Source organism: Anas acuta, chromosome Z (assembly GCF_963932015.1).
Source record: "Anas acuta chromosome Z, bAnaAcu1.1, whole genome shotgun sequence".
Taxonomy (NCBI): Eukaryota; Metazoa; Chordata; class Aves; order Anseriformes; family Anatidae; genus Anas; species Anas acuta.
Window position 1 is genome coordinate 52,840,499 of NC_089017.1, and position 18,175 is coordinate 52,858,673.

General features: G+C 37.6%; 1 long non-coding RNA gene across 1 annotated transcript; it reads right to left on the bottom strand.

The window, feature by feature from the left end:
• Positions 1-13,105: 13,105 nt before the first annotated feature.
• On the bottom strand, positions 13,106-16,884 carry LOC137848462 (uncharacterized). The gene is made up of 3 exons (XR_011091366.1): positions 16,780-16,884; positions 15,592-15,677; positions 13,106-13,509 (listed from the first exon to the last, which is right to left on the bottom strand). It is a non-coding gene; the product is annotated as an uncharacterized lncRNA (long non-coding RNA).
• Positions 16,885-18,175: the final 1,291 nt, after the last annotated feature.

Here is an 18,175-nt window from a genome sequence, read left to right on the forward strand (position 1 = left end):
AAATTGTGAAGGAATAAATAAATAAATAAAGTTTTCCAGAACACAGAACACAAAAACATTTGCTGTTTCTGTGATATTTTGTGCAGGTCTTAGTAATAGTTCAGATTGACACATCAAGGTGATCAGCTCTAGGGTAGGCACTTTCTACAGCATAATGGGTGATATTGGTGTGCAGGGGAGTTCCTGCACAGGGAGTAGAAAGAGCCATCAGTAGCAGCCATCACTTGTGAGAGTGGATGAGGAGGCATGGCAGGGCCAGCAGCAGTGGCAGCCACCCCCGCAAAAAAAAAGACTGGCCCTGGAGAGCACAGTGACTAGGAGCCTGGAGGCCAGGGTGAGCAAAAGCTATGTCCTCTGCATTTCCTGTGGCCTCTCCAGCTACAGGGAGTGATACAGCTACACAGACAGAGCTCCCAAGGGAACATGCAGACATCCAGGTCTCAGGCTGCAGGTTGTGTCCTAGTTTCATGTCTGTGTTTGACGGCAGCATTGAGTACACCTGTGGGATGTGTGCTCCAGGTAGAAGTAATGTCCAGCCTTTTGGTGAACTGTGGGAAGAGGTGGGCATGATGAGGACCATCAGGGAGTTGGAGGAGGAGATTAACTGGAGGAATCATACTCTACTATCTCTGGAACAGATGAGTCAGCCATCCACAGCACAAGAAATCAAGGATCCCCTACCCTCTCTCTACCAGGCAGTAGGAGGGGACCTAAGAGATGGAAGGTGAGGGTAGGGGTGGGGGTGGGGGAGAATATGAGCAAGTTTCTACTCTGGACATCAGACAAATCTCCTCCCTGTCTACCTCACCTTCTCATGTGCCCTTACACAATAAGTGTGAGGTTCTGGAACTTGATGAACAGGCCAACAATGATGAGGACAAAGATCAAACCAGGTTGGTAGGGTCACCTAGGGCAAGTCAGCCTACCCCCTGTATCACAACAACCTCCATAAAGAAACAAAGAAGGGTTACTGTCACCGACTACCTTCTGAGAGGAACAGAGGGCCTGGTATGCTGAACAGACCCAACTCATAGGAAAGTCTGTTGCATCCCTGGGTCCTGGGTAAGAGAGAAAACTCACTAGCTTGGTACGTCCCTATGTCCCTCTGGTTATCCTTTTTTTTAAAAAAATATATATATATATATTATTATTATTATTATTATTTATTTTTTTTTAATTTTTGCAGCAATAAAATAACAAAGAGAAGTTAATCAAAGGGCACTCAAAAGGGACATCAGGGTTTTGGGGCAATTTGTTAAAGGAATAGGGGCACAGGCAGTGTTTTCCTCTATCCTTCCAGGATCAGGAAATAATACTGAAAGGAACAAGCAAACCCAGCTGATCAATACTTGGCTCTGAGGCTGGTGTCACTGGCAGAATGTTGTGTTTCTTTATCATGGAATGGTCTACACAACACCAGGCCTGCTGGTGCGTGATTGGATGTACTTTTCTCAAGGAGGGAAAAGGATTTTTGTGCAGGATTTAGCTGGATATGTCATTAGAGCTTTAATCTAGATTTGAAGGGGATAAAATGAGGTTCGCCTGTGATAAACTATAGCACAACATGCTAAAATTTAAGGGAACGCTTGCTGGTGAGACTCTGCATCCAGCTCCACCAGGTGCTGATTATAATGAAGCACATTTGAAATGTTTCTACACCAATGCACACAGCATGAGGAACAAGTAAGAGCAGCTAGAAGCCTTAGATTACTCCCAGAGCCATGACATCATTAGCATAAGCAAAATCTGGTGGGAAGAGTCCTGTGACTGGTTTGTTACAGTGGATGGTTACAGGCTCTTCAAAAGGGATAGACGGCACAGGTGAGGTAGGGTGGTGGTGCTGTACATAACAGAAGGGCTGCGCTGTACCAAGCTTGCACATGATGATGACGCAGTTGAGAGCCTCTGGGTAAGGATTAAGAGACAAGCAAATAAAGTGGATGTCATTGTGGGAGTCTACTGTAGACCATCCAGCCAGGATGATGACACCAATGAATTTCTCTTTAAGAAACTAGGAGATGCCTCTAGATCAGCCACCCTCGTCCTTGCAGGTGGCTTCAGTTTGCCAGATGTAAATGGTGAATACCACACAGCTGATACAAACAGGTCTAAGAGACTCCTAAAACAACTTTCTGAGAATTTCTTGGCACAGGTACTATGGAAGCCTATGAGGAACAATGCCCTCCTAGATCTGTTGCTCGTGAACAGCAAATGTGTTGTGGGTGAAGTGATGATTGGTGGCTGTCTTGGCTATAGTGACCATGAAGCAGTTGATTTTAAAATCTTTGGTGACAGAGGAAAACTGCCACCTAAATTTAAACCCTGTATTTGTGGGAGTAGCCTTCAGGTTGATCAAGTAGCTAGATAGGTCTCCTGCAAAACTGCTTTTCAAGGTGTCGGGGTTCATCAGTGCTGGTCGCTTTTTAAGTACAGTAACAGGAAATTCCAAAATGTTGGGAGTTAGGCAAGTGGAACAGAAGGTGTGCTTGGCTAAGCAGAGATCTTCTGCTAGAGCTTAAGTGGAAAAAGAAAGGGTATGGACACTGGAAGCAAGATCAGGTGACACAGGAGTACTACAGAGATGCTGTTTTCCATTGTAGGGAGAAAATTCATACAGCCAAGGCTCAGTTAGAGTTGAAGCTGACTAGTAAAGTGGGGGACAATAAAAAGTGTTTTTAAAATATATGTTAACAGCGAAAGGAGGACCAGAGAAGGCATTGGTCCATTATTTGATGAGGACAGTCACCTCACAAACAAGGACATAGAAATATCAGAGATGTTTAATGTCTTCTTCACTGCTGTCTTCAATACCAATGGTGGGCTCTGGCACCCCCAGTTCCTTGAGTTGGAGAACCATGACTACAGTAAAGATAAACTCTCAGCCAACCTTGAACTTCTGTAGGATTTGTTGCTCCATCTGGATGCCTATATCTGGAAACCCATATATGCTTATGGGTTTCAAAGGAATTCATCCCAGGATACTAAAAGAGCTGGCTGATGTCATTGCAAAGAATCTCTCAATTATTATTATTATTTTATTTTTTTTTTTATGGTCTTAGGAACATAGAAAGGTTCCATTTGATTGGAAATTGCAAATGTGCTATTTTTGAAGAAGGGCAAAAAAGTAGACTCTGGTAATTACAAGGAAATAAAACTATTAGAAAGTATCCAAAGGAAGGCTACTGAGATGATGAAAGGTTTTGAGGGCAAGACGTATGAGGAGAAGCTGAAGTCACTTGGATTGTTCAGCCTAGAAAAGAGGAGATTGAGTGGCAACCTCATCATGACCTGCAGCTTCCTCTTGAGGGGAACCAGAGCAGGATATGATGATCTCTTTGGTAACCAATGACAGGATCCAAGAGAACAGCATGAAGTTGTGAAAGGGGAGGTTCAGGCTGGATGTTAGAGAGAGGTTCTTCAGTGGGAGGGTGACTGGGCACTGGAACAGGCTTGCCGGGAATTGGTAATGATACCAAGCCTGTTAGAGTTCCTGAATCATTTGAACAATACTCTCAGATATATGGTTTTATTTTTGGGTGGTTCTGTGAGAAGCCAGGAGTTGGACTTGGTGATCCTTGTGGGTCCTTTCCAATTCAGGATATTCTGTGATTCTGTGTTTCTAGATATCTGGAATATGTTCTACTAAGAAAAACAATGCTACCCTAAAACCTGAGATTCCATAATGATCCTTTTTCAAATGTCCACCTAACTCTTAGATTCACATATTCTCTGAAAATGAATTGCTGATTAGGCAAATTTGTCCATGGTGAAGTTAACATAATGGAAAACAAACAAACAAACAAACAAAAAATAAACAGCAAACATATGCTGGTGATTTTCAAGGTTAATGCTGGAGTTAAAAGCAGAAAAAAAAAAAAAAGTGTGATTGGGTGACTGGTATTAAAACATTAAAATTCTGGAAACTGAAAAGACTATGGAAAAAGGGTCAAACAAGACAGTGAAATCAGAAACAGTAACAGACAAAATATGAGAGGGCATATAAAACAAAACCCACTAAAATCACACTAAAGGTGGCAATCAATGGGACATTAAGACAAGAAGAATACTGCTGAACTTGATGAATAAGAAGTAACAAGAAATATCGATGGAAAGGTGTGTGCAGCATATACAGCATATACAATGAATGGACACAATACAAAGAACTATAAAAAATCCTGTAAAATGTTTATGTAAGCATGATTAGGGAATATAACATTGATGATCCATAAAACAACACTAAAATTAGAGAAGAGGTATAAATTCAGAAGGAAAAAGAAATACGTAGGAAAAAAAAAATCTTAACTTTATTTTTTATGGTACTGAGGTATTCAGACAATACTGTTTTTCTGAGTAAATCCCAACAGATAAGCACACTAATATCTGAACTATATTCGTTGTGAAGAACACAGAAAACTTTTGTTCCCAAATATTTGGGAACACAGAATCAATAAGCAGATGACCTAGAGATTGCTACTAATTCTGATATATTCTGTATAGAAGAGTTTCCCAGTTAACAGAACATATATCTAAGACAAAATGAAAGACTGGATGAAAAGTGTGGGAGAATATATATTCCTAATGGTTAAGCTTTAAATATCATCTTTCAAAAGGACAAGATGGGTAGGTGTAATTAATTTAAATTTTATGATTTTTTTTGCTTCTCTGCTAATAGACAACATGAAGACATAAAAATAAATAACACATAGGAAAAGAAAAATTGATTAGAAACGCATCAAAGGAAATAATTGACAAGTAGAGATATACATGCTGCTTCATTACTTTTACTCACCTGAAATCTGGAATCTTTTACCTTTTACCTCCTCCAAATTGCTTTTGCAATTGAATTTTTTCTTTTACTTTATTATATATATATATACAGGCTATGCACACATGCTGAGTAAGTAAAAAGAAAGACTAATTGCTACTCATCTTGAGTAAGGCAGAGCATTCTGTGGACAGAAACATTGCTTTGCAGAGTAAGTATATTCATTTCTCATGTCTGAGAGTCAGAATTTGTGGTTGTTTGTTTGTTTTATAAACTGGTGTTGCTTTAAATATTGTTAACAGCCTGTGACAATATACGTGAACTGCAGAGCTGGCAGCTATGATTCCTTCTATGACAAAGTGATGCGCTTGGTGGATGATAAGGGAAAAATTGTGGACGTGGTCTACCTTGACTTCAGTAAGGCCTTTGACACTGTTTCCCACAACATTCTCCTCAAGAAACTAGCTGCTCGTGGCTTGGACTGGCATACGCTTTGTATGGTTAAAAACTGGCTGGATAACCAGGTCCAAAGAGTTGTGGTGAATGGAGTCAAATCCAGTTGGAGGCTGGTAACTAGTGGCATTCCCCAGGTCTTAGTACTGGGGCCGGTCCTCTTTAATATCTTTATTGACGATCTGGATGAAGGGATTGAGTGCATCCTCAGGAAGTTTGCAGATGACACCAAGTTAGGCGCATGTGTCGATCTGCTCGAGGGTAGGAAGGCTCTGCAGAAGGATGGACTGATGGGCTGAGGTCAACTGTATGAAGTTCAACAAGGCCAAGTGCCAGGTCCTGCACCTGGGGCGCAATAACCTCAAGCAGTGCTTCAGGTTGGGAGATGAGTAGTTGGAAAGCTGCCTGGCAGAGAAGGACCTGGGAGTATTGGCTGATAGTTGGCTGAATATGAGCCAGCAGCGTGATCAGGTGGCCCAGAAGGCCAACAGCACCCTGGCTTGTATAAGAAGCAGTATGGCCAGCAGGGCTAGGGAGGTGATGGTCCCCCTGTACTTGGCTCTGGTGAGGCTGTACCTCAAGCACTGTGTTCAGCTTTTGGCCCCTTGCTACAAGAAGGACATCGAGGTGCTCGAGCGGGTCCAGAGAAGGGCAATGAAGCTGGTGAGGGGTCTGGAGAACAAGTCCTATGAGGAACGGCTGAGGGAGCTGTTTTTTTTCAGCCTGGAGAAACGGAGACTCAGGGGTGACCCTATTGCTCTCTATAAGCACATTAAAGGAGGCAGTAGCAAGGTGGGGCTCTGGTACCTGGTGACAGGATGAGGGGGAATGAGCTAAAGTTGCACAAGGGGTGATTTAGGTTAGATATTAGGAAAAACTTCTTTACCAAAATTGTTGTTAGACATTGGAACAGGCTGCCCAGGGAAGTGGTGGAGTCACCATCCCTGGAGGTCTTTAAAAGACGTTTAGATGTTTAACTTAGTGGTATGGTTTAGTGGAGGACTTGTTAGTGTTAGGTCTGAAGTTGGACTCGATTGTCGATGATTGAGGTCTCTTCCAACCTAGACAATTTTGTGAGTCTGTGATTAAATTGCACTAGGAATCAGAAAATTAAGCGTAAATGGGGAAAACAACAACAGCAACAATAACAACAAAAACAAAAACAAAAACAAAAAAACACATGCACACACACATACACAAAAGTATTCTTTTGACCAAATTAAGTTATATAGGATTAGGGAGATGCTCTATTAAGCAACTACATAGGGATATCTTTTGTCAGATGACTTCTGACCATCAGAAACTGGAAAAAAGTAAATAGAAATGGTTAGAGAATATGTTTCCATAATACAGAAAAAAATAAATATAGATCACAATAGCTATACAATGAGCAGAAAGTTAGAACTGAAACCTGAATTACAAGAATTCACTGAACACAACAGTATGGAACCCTTACTAGTAGATGTGGCTATTATCGTATTTTTCTGTAATTTATTATTGTTATTGTTATTGTTATTGTTATTATATTTGAAACTAAGGTGGGTTTTTGTGTTTGTTTGTTTTTCACAGACTAGCAGTCTAAGGCATTGGGTTAAGGAGTTGAAACAGATTCATTGAGGTATAGAAAATGTATGACAAATTGAAAAGAGATGACTGTGTTCATAGCCTGTCATGTAGTAAAACAAAATCAATTTTCACTTCAGTCCAGGCAGTACCGATCTGAACTTCAGGATGTCAATATTATGAGCACGCTTTCTGAAGGCCCTGAAAAATAAACCCAACAACAGACTACAGTATTGTAACAGAGTTTAATTAATGATTGTTCAAAAATATTTAGATTGAAGATTATTAATTCTGAATAGCAATGGATATATTTATGTTGTTAAAGGAAAAAAAAATGTTCAAAAACTTATGCTCCACCAATGTTTCTAATGCCAGATAATATAGAACTTGATAGCTGTGAATAAATTATATCGTAAATGGGAAGGAGAAATTTATTCTGGTATTTGTGAAAAGAGACAGTAGTACACTTAGACTACCTGATAAGTACTAGGGGCACATATACAACTCCGTACTGCTACAATAGTATGACTTTATGACAATATGACAATCTGAAGTTTCTCAAGACATACACGTTTATTTCAATTCAAGAGAATTAAGAATAATGTAGTTCCAGTATGTCCTTGTTTCAGTTAGGACAGAGTTAATTTTCTTCCTAGTAGCTGGTAGAATGCTGTGTTTTGGCTTAGGATGAGAAGAGTGTTGATAACATGCTGATGTCTTAATTGTTGCAGAGCAGTGCTTACACCAAGCCAAGGATGTCTCAGCTTCTCACTCTGTCCTGCCAATGGGCAGGCTGAGGGTTCAGCAAGAGCTGGGAGGGGACAGACCCAGGATAGCTGACCCAAACTAGCCAAAGGGGGTATTCCATACCATATGGGTCATGCTAAACAATATATAGGGGTGGCTAGTTGGGGGGAGGAGGGCCGGACTGCTTGGGGTTAGGCTGGGCATCAGTCAGTGGGTGGTGAGCAATTGCATTTTGCATCACTTGTTTTGTACACATTATTAGTAGTACTATTATCGTCATTATTGTTATTATTGTTATTATTTTCCTGTCTTAAACTATCTTCATCTCAATTCACAGGCTTCACTTTCCCATTTCTCTCCCCTGTCTGAGAGATAGGGTGAGTGAATGGCTGTGTGGTGTTTAGCTGCCGGACAGGTTAAACCACAACAGAGTAAGAACGGTGTCCTTTCTTAAGTTTCTTCCCAGTGCCTGTTTGATGAAAGCTATTTACCTACTATTTGGAGAAAAATAATCCACCCAAATATTTTTATTTTCAACTTCTTTCATGAGAAAATAAGTTTTAACTCAAATTAGAGTTTATTTCAGGATGTTTTGAATAAGATGAACTTTACTCCAAAGAAGAGAGAAGTGTATGTAAAAACAAAGCATAAATCACATACAGATGGAACACAGCTGTGTAGTAATTAGAAGTATCAGTCTAATCTGTTTGCTTATTTCTTTTCATGTTTTACTGTAATGATGTTGGACTGTGCTGTAACTAAAAATCTACCTGCTTTTAAAAAAGGGAAAAATAACAATCATTTTTAGTCTTTTTGTCACTTATTTTTGTCTGCTGAAAGAAAAACAATAAACAAAAGTAGTCTTTTGTGTAATTCCTTAAGAACGCTGTGTGTATGATCTGCAGAGGCTGACCACTGGATGGTGTTACCTCGTCATGTTTTGTACTTGGATCTGACAATTCTGTTTTCCCTGTCAAATGTTTTATATGTTGAAAAAATATTTCTCTTTTCATCAATTCCAGATTTTATAATCACTGCTTGACTAGAAAATATTGCATTTTTTATAGTCTAAGTAATTTTTATAATTACACAATCATTATACAAACAGATTTTCAAGCAGTAGAAGTTACTTCTCAGGTTTAACAACAAGAGTAGGTATTGAATAAATTGATTTTGTGATAAAATTCTTATTCCACTATATGTTTAAACAATTTAGATGCATATACAACATTAAAAGCAAAGCAAAACAAAACAAAAACTACCCCTAAAAAAATTGTTTATTCACTGTACATGATAAAACCTAAAATTCTCATAGAAACTTCATCATTCTATGACTGTTCGTAGAATCAGAAAATATGTGTCACTGTTAGTGACATATAGTTTGTTACCACTGCAAATGTAGATGAAATTGGTAATTACAACACCTTTGGGATTCTAGAGAGATTAAATTAGGTCCATATTCACCACACAGAAAACAACAGGCCAATTAATGTTTGTTGTGATTCTGATTTCTTGAGCATGGTAGTCATTGACATTGGAAAAAAAAATCCTCAAGATCACGAAATCCAACCATTAACCTGACCTACTAAGTCTCATTAGCAAACATGCCTCTTAGTGCCATGTCCATATGTTTCTTACCACCTCCAGGGATGGTGACTCCGCCACTTCCCTGACCAGTCTGTTCCAATGCCTAACCAATCTTTCTGTGAAGAAATTCTTCCTGATATCCAATATAAACATCTGCTGATGCAAATTGAGGACATTTCCTCATTTCCTATTATTTGTATCCTAAGAAAAACAGGTTGACACCTTCTTCTCTACAACCTCTACTTAGGTAGTTGTAGAGAATAATGTGGTCTCTGCTTAGTCTCCTTTTTTCTAGACTGAATAATCTAATTTCTCTCAGTCACTCTGACTCCATGCCTCATTTATTTTTTCATCCCTTTATCAGCTTTGTTGCTTTTCCCTGCACACACTCAAGGAGTTCCGTATCCTTACTGTAGTGAGGGACCCAAACAAACAATAGTTGAGGTGTGGTCTCACAAGTATTGCAGAACTACATCATTTTGTCTATTAATCTCTTGAGCTACTACTTTGAGACAACAGGAAGTAACATCATTTTCCCATTGTGCTTGAACAATTATTTGTCCCCATTTAGTTGATGGGTTCTTGATGTCTGAAAGAAAAACAATATAAACTGAATTTTTATCACTTGTGCTCTCCCTTAGAAAATCTATCAACTTAAATGAAAGTTTGTATATATACATACACATGCTTTGGGTAAGACTTCATAGCTTCCAGTCATTAATTACATCTTCATGAGTTGTATCTTTTAATGCATTTAAAGAAAATGTTAGAGCTAGGCCATTAGGACCAATACACATAGCTCTTTTACATTATGTAAAATTATAATTTTACATTATAAGTTAAAATAAACTAACAGAAACCAATAACTGTTACCTATAGTTTTCTTCCATTCATAATTCATGTAATCCATGGGATCTACTTTCTAAAAAATTATCAGTTCCTATTGGGTTCTTAATTTAGACAGAAATCTAACTTAATTCACTTAAGTCTTGTGTTCGGAGGGGATTATATCCTACATAGAAATCATTTAATTCATTGTAATTTCTATAGCAGAGCATTAAGTGATAAATACCATCTTGCCTTTGTCAAAACAGAGCACTTTTTGTTATTTGTATTTTGTTTTGTTTTGTTTTTCTTGTTCAAATACTAATAAAAAAAGACAAAATAAATATTTTTCTAAAAGACAATTATTTTTTGTTTTCAGAGAAATTACCCTGATTTACAAACAACACAAAAACTCTATTATCAAACCTCTAATTTTTAAGAGAATACAAGAAACCACTGAGAAAAAGTGCATGACTTCATTTGTGAGTTGTTATGTTACCACAGATAGCAAAGACATTTAAGACAAAGACATCAGTCTGATTAATTTATGAAACAAAATTAACAGAAATCCTTTTCTTCACTGCTGTGGACCTAGCACCTCAGCTTTTTCCTGTGCAAGTTCTGGACTTGTGGATGACACCTTCAGGAAAAACTTTTTCATTATCAAAAAGTTCAGACTCTTAAATCTCTTTTTCATCATCTTTGCTTACAGGCTGAAAGATTTTACATAGTGTGTTCGCGTATGTGTGTGCATTTCCAAACATTGTAATGAATATATTGATCACATGAATAAATTTCTTGATTTTTTCCAGTTCTCAAGAGAAAAAAAAACAAACAAAAACAACAACAACAACAACAAACACAACAAACAAGTAAATAAGCAAACTACTGTAACAAACAAAGACATAACATATTCAGAGGCTTAAATATTCCTAAGTATGTTTCACACATATATGTTGTGTGAAATACGTATATATGTAGATTTGCATTCACTGCTTGGAGAAGAAAGGCAGGTGCCCCTTCAAATTTTTTAACACTACTGCAATCCAAAATATCCTCACATAGTTCGGCATACACTGCTTTTTTTTTTTTTTTTTTTTTTTTTCTAATCACTTATTTTTCTCCTGTCAGAGAAATGATTTTCATAAAATTCCTAGTTACTAGTTCAGATCTCTATCTTCTTTGTTTATTTCTTTTGTTTCCTGTATATTTTGGACACCAACTAAATAAAGGGACCTATGAAAGTATAGAAATGTTCTCTAGCTGCTTTAGACATCAACACCATCAAAGAAAACTGACAATGAATGTCTGCAGGACAAAGCATGGAATGTTGAGTGTTCAAGCATACAGATAATGGGATGCTGTTCAGTAGTATATGTTTTTATACTGTCTGTAACATATAAATAAACAAGAAAAATAAACTCTGCCAGCTCTGAGTATTAATTTATCACCTCCATGGCCTTCAAGTTTATATTATTTGTACTCCTTTTTACGTTTTTTATTTTGTACATTTCTAAAGAAGTAATGATATTGTGGATGATTACTTCAAGTATATTCCAAGTGAGATAAAATAGGAGATCCTATCTTAAAATAACATCCCAGTTGTTACATGACTGACTTGACTTCTTCAACTGTACTATAGAAAATTGTACTAAGGCATAGAGGTTCTTGAGGTTCTCGATGACTGTATTCCAAAACAAAACAAAACAAAACAAAACAAAAAAGCAAACTCCTTAGAATTGTTCCCACTAAAGTAAAGGGACAAGTAAAAAAAATAACAATAATAATAATAAAAAAAGGAAGTAAAGTAAGTAAAGTAAAAGCTTGTGAAAAAAAACATGTCCTGATGTGAAACCTACTGAAAGTTATCAACCACTCGTATCTATACAATCTTGTAAGGTATGACTTGCAAATATTATCTAGTCTATATTCTCCGCAGCTCATAAATCTGACAACTTTACAAAATATTAGAGATTTTCATGTACTGATATATATGTATATATATATATATATTTATTTTTTTTTTTCTATGCATATAAATTTAAACATCTGATACCTGCATAACCAGAGGAAAAAGACCTGGAACAAGCACTTGTGAAGCATATACATTCACCTGCGTATCAAAAGAATCCTTTGTGTGCATCTGAAGATGATATTTTTTTGTGTTTATTATAAAATAAAATTTTCTTCAACCCCAGAGGTTATTCTCAAACAAATTAGTAGGTTTCATGAGAGAAAAAAAAAAAAAAAATCAGCCCCCCAGGAAGACACACAGGGAATCAGGAAATAGAATGTAGAAGATTAAGGAAAACATCTTTTAGAAACATGTCTTATTTAAGCTAAGCAGATAGATGGGCAGTCAGGTTTCCCTGACCAAACTTAGTCATAAAATTTGAAAAACTTGGTACAGTGTATCAGATTTAAATCTTCTCTGTAACATACACACACACACAGATACATACAAAAACAAATAAGCAAGCAAGCAAACAAACAAACAAACAAAAACCAAACAAAAACCACACATACTTTATCATATCACTGATTCCAAGTGAAACTCATTCACTCACCCCTATAAAGACAGGTTACATTGTAGTGTGTTTTATTTGGGAATACAACATGAGAATTTTTGATAAGCAAGTGTTTGTCATTATGATCTAAGTTATGAAGGAATATCATCCTTACTGGTTATGACAATGAGATGAAACACACAAGGCAGTACCTGCTTGTGGGCTGTCATCTGAAGCTGGAAGTGCAGTTTCCTGATATAAATGCAGGCCTGGTGGCCAAGTTCTCTGGGAGTGATCCCAAGTTTATTTGATTTACTGAGTGTCCCTTAAATACAGGGCTAGACAAACAATCTTGAGCTACTCATTGTAGTTTGCCATCGGACAAGGCTATGTTTTCTCAGCACATGTGAAGGTAGAAAATGAGCAAGTAAATTAGAAGACAAGCTTTACTTTCCTGGTTCTTCTGTATCATTTGCTGTGACACAGACACTGCATCACAATGAGGAAAAGGGATATGTATATTCTGGATGGATTTGATAGGTAGCTTGTGCCTCCTTTCTTCTGATTTATCACTGAAGTAAAATTCTGGGCTATGCAAAGTATTTATAGAGAAGATTTAATTTAAGCTCAAGTGTACTATTGTTATAAATGGCTCAGGATTCAAATTAGGATTAAATAAAAAAATAGGATTTATTAAAAGAATATAAAGGAATAGAGGTAAGCAAACAGCGCTGGGTGCACCGGGAGTCTCCGCTCCACCAGGACGCACACCAGTTACATCAAGCAGCTGATTTTTATGCTCCTAGACTAATACATATTCATTACTACTTCTAAAAAAAATAGATTATTATAATTAGCTTCTGGGGTCCAGTCCGTCCTACTGAAGCATGCGCATCAGTCTCCTCTGGGGGTCTCTAGGGGTCTTTCATGCTGAAGGCTCGTAGTCTTCCTCTCACCTTTGTACTCACTCGGCACAATTCCAAGTTTATAGAACACTTTCTGCAGGTCTTGTCTCCCAACCGTCCTTCAGCTTCTTTTCCTTCCTCTTAATCTCTTGGCCCCCTGGCCAGATACCAAAGATCCACATAGTATCCCATAACAGTCACTAGTTGTTATCAGTTGTTCTGAAACTCCCAGACATCAAACACAAACAGCTTTCTTATTTGACGCTTCACGAGTAATTAAAACATTCTTCCCCAGCCATTCACAGACACATCTATAGCAGTGTTAAGTTAATCTCGAAGAAGACAGGAAAAAAGGCTGTAACTGTTAGAAATAGAAGTCCGGAATAACAAAAGCAAACAGGTTCATAAATTTAAGGAGTGTTTTCTGAAGACGTGATAAATTGACTAGAATGAGGGGGAGACTGGGACACACTGCATCTGTGGTTCAAGAATTAAGTTACCAGTGCAGGACCCAGAGGCAGACAGGATTCAAACAGAATTGTTCTTTATGGACACGAATTGTTAAAACATTCCTCACACTATTCTTTAATGTTAGACCTTATAATTCTTAGAAATAATATAACTTTTGCAAAAATTATATGTACGATTATTTTGCTCAATCTTATATTGCTTTTTGAAAAGGGAAAAAAAAATAATAATAAAAGTAACCTCTCGGAGCAAGGAACACTGTATTTCCATTTGTTAAAGGGTGATTTTGCAAACTATATCCAAGATGCATATGGACTTTAAATGTGTCATGTGTAGTTAAGTGTCTCCCTAGCATCCTTCTTAAGATTCTTCTAAACCATGGGTCAAGCCCAACATGCTTTATGATGTGTATATACCATGACTGCTCAAAAAACACTTCTGCCAGCAGTTGTTTCTCTGAGGGTTCCTAAAGAGTCTGCATGTGAATTTCACTACTGAGCCTTTGCCTTAAACTGGCAAAGAGTCAGAGTTCACTGAAGACCAGCGTACCATAAGGTGGAGAGGAAGGGGAAGGGGAAGGGGAAGGGGAAGGGGAAGGGGAAGGGGAAGGGGAAGGGGAAGGGGAAGGGGAAGGGGAAGGGGAAGGGGAAGGGGAAGGGGAAGGGGAAGGGGAAGGGGAAGGGGAAGGGGAAGGGGAAGGGGAAGGGAGGCTTGTGATGTAATAGATTATCTGCATTGCGCTGAAAAGGATCTTCAGAACTTCAAACACAGCATGTTTTAACATAAAATTTTAAAAAATAATCTGGTGTCTTGCTTTATTTATTTATTTATTTATTTCTGCTGCATTCTATACACCTCTAAATGTTATGAAGTAAATATGTTTACAGCTATTGCAGCACTTGTGTTTGAAAATGTAATTTTCTCTTAATGTTTAAAGATTACTTTGTGGTTGTTTCTTATAATCAAAACAATACATTTTAATGTTACAAAACTGCCGCTAGTTTTTTAAAAAAGGTAATTTTAGCCTGTACCATGGAGCAGCAACTTTATGTGCTATGATTCTACCTGAAATATACAACGAGAAAGAATAAAGAAGAGCTCGAAGTGACATAGCTGTTATTGTGTTTACAGATTATGTGATTCTGTTTGAAAATGTACCACAATAGCTGTTAGGTTTTTAAAGTCCCCATTTCCATGATTATTAGATCATTACGTTTAGCTTAAACCAATTTAAGTTTGTATTAGCAAGAATTGGTGATCATCTCTCACCTCTGACCTTTAGGTTAATTAGAAGTTCCTCTGTATAATTGCTATATCTTAAGATGGCACTGTGCTGTGTAATCTTTATCACTGTAAAATGACATTTAAAGTTTGTTTTACATGAACAAGTAGAATAACATTATTTCCACAGTGAGCAATAATTATCTGCCTCCTAGCTGAAAATACATGCTGTGGATAAATTGTGCTCATCTGATAGCTTTTGTTTGTAAGACAAGTTAATTAAAAGAGGGATGTTGAAAAAGATGTCTGCCCACTGAGTGCTGAAAGAGTAATATTATTACTTTAAGAAAAAAGAAAAAAAGTTTTTCCTGCAAACATATGGTTAAAAATGAAGTAAACGTCATATAGTTACACTGTGATTGTAATGATGATGATAAGCCATTGTTAAAAACGCCATGAAAAATATCTATTTGTTCCAATGGAATCAAACATATCTAAAATTCTATGTACCTGGTACTTAAAAGGGTTAATGCAGACATAAAGTACTTACCCTGAAGAATACATTTTTCAACTTGAAATGTTCTGTGTATGATAATGAATATATGTATTCTTCCTCTGCTTCTTTAATTAATTCAGCTATAAAAAAAATATTGTATTCTCCGCATGAATATTTCATCATTCAGAAAAGTTCTTATTCAGTATTTATTTACCAGAACACTATTTACTATATGACAAATATTTTAAATATCAAATATTTTTTGCATATATTTTATAGGATCCACTGACCTTGGTTTGCTATTTAGTGGCCATTTCAATTGTACATAGGATTAAGTGTATCACATGGCCCACCGATATCTTTTTTAATTATTTTTTTATTTTTTATTTTGTTTCTCGTCCTATTAAAACTTTATAAAGTATCAATTTCTTGTTCCATTATTAGGGACAGAAACTGTATTGAGAATTTTATTTCAATTAGTTCCTTTATATTTCTTTCTAATAATTCCAACAATCACCAGTAATTATACTCAGTTTTAATTCTTTAAAAAATAATATATATCATCTCATTTTTCACTAACTTTGCTTTGTCACTCTCACTAGTTAATTTACAACAGTGGAATGAGCAGAGCTTTCCAATGAACTGATTTAGTGCTTTTTCTGAAACTACACACAGCCTGATGAGAACACATTTAAGAAACATTTATCGGGTTTATACTTCCAAATTATGTTTAATATTTCAACTGTTTAAAAATATGTTTTTGTAGGTTGTTTACTTCATATAGATATTATTATTTTTTTCCAGTAATTTATAAAAGTGTTATTCTTTGTCATTTCCTCTTTTTGTCATAACTTTTCTTTTCAAGTAAGTAATATGCAACATAGGTATATAATAGGTAACATTTATTTTACAGGGTTTGGAATTAACAATAACAATATAATTGACGATAAGTAATATTAGATTTCCTTAAAAATTATAAATAAAAACAACAAAAAAGCTAGTTGTGATTTCTTTGTTGTAATAAGTTGTGATTTCTTTGCATTTCTGATAAGAAATATCTGTTCCATAAATGTATTTTCTGGTTTAATGTTTTTTTATAAGCTCTTAAAAGGATTCAATTATACTATAATAAGTTAACTTTGTATGCATTTCGCCTACTAAGCAGAAGAAAGTTACAAATGAATTCCCACAGTAAAAATACACATAGCTGTTTAGAGAAGAGATGGAAACATTCATACATACATGTTTTAGGAGGTCAATTATATTGTAAATGGTGTGTCAGAAAAAAGGATGCATATAATAGGATTGAATGTAGTGTAGATGGGAAGCAAACTAACAATTACAAACAGTTGGTTTCTATAAGGGAAAACTATCATTGAATATGATTTAAATAGCAAGGGTTTGGTAGTAGAGGGGCTGCAGGTGTGGCTTCTGTAAGAAGAGCCCAACAACTGTTCCACATTAGAACAGAGTTAGCTCCAGCCAGATCCAAAAGGGAGCTGCAACCAGCCAGAGACAAGCCAGGGAGTAACACTGGGCAGGCCTCCAAGAGAGCAGATTTAAGGAAAGGAAAAGACTGCTGTGCAACAGCAGCTGGGATAGAGGAAAGAAAAAAAAAATAGAGAAAAAACACTCTACAGCCCCCAAGGTCAGTGCAGGAGAGCAGGAGGTGCTCCAGGCATGCAGTTACAATTCCCCTGAGGCCTGTGGGGAGGCCCCTGGTGGAGCAGGCTCCGTGCCGGAGCTGTAGCCCATGGAGAGGAGCCCACACAGGAGCAGGGGGTATAGGGGGAGCTGCCGCCCACCCGTGGGGGACCCGTGCTGGGGTAGTTTGCTCCTGGGGGATGGATGGACCCTGTGATATGGAGCCATGGGGGAGCAGTGCTTGAAGAGCTGCTGCCTGTGGGCAGCCCCCACAGTCTCAGTTCAGGAAGGATGGCAACTCGTGGGAGGGACCACATGTGGAGCAGGGACCGGGAGTGACCAAGAAGGAGCGGCAGAGATGAAGGGACTGACCACAGCCCCCATTCCCTGTTCCCTTGTGCCGCTTGGGGGCAGGACATATAAGAGGATGAAGGCAAGATGTGGTGGGGCACTAGTGATACAACTAGAGGGAATGGGCTCAAGTTGTGCCGGGGGGGCGGGGGGGGGGTAGGTTGGGAATTAGGAGACATTTCTTCTCAGGAAGTGTAGTCAGACATTGGAACTTGTTGCTTAAGGAAGTGGTGACGTCACCGTCCCTGGGGTTGTTCAAGAAAAATTTGGACATGGTGATTAGGGACATGGTTTAGTGGCTGATATTAGCAGTAGGGGGATGGTTGGATAAGATGATCTTGAAGGTCTTTTTCAACCTTAATGATTCTATGATTCATACCCTATGGCAGATTGACACATTCCCCCAACTTGGTGTCATCTGCAAACTTACTGAGGTTGCCCCCATTTCCCTCATCCAAGTTGTCAATAAAGATGTTATAGATGATGGGCCCCAATAGCGACCACTGGGAACATGAATGGTTACCAGTCATCAGCTGGATTTCATTCTGTTCCCCACTACTTTCTAGGCCTGGCCATCCAGCCATTTTCTAATCCAGCAAAGAGTGTACCTGTCCAAGACATGTGCTGCCAGTTTCTCCAGAAT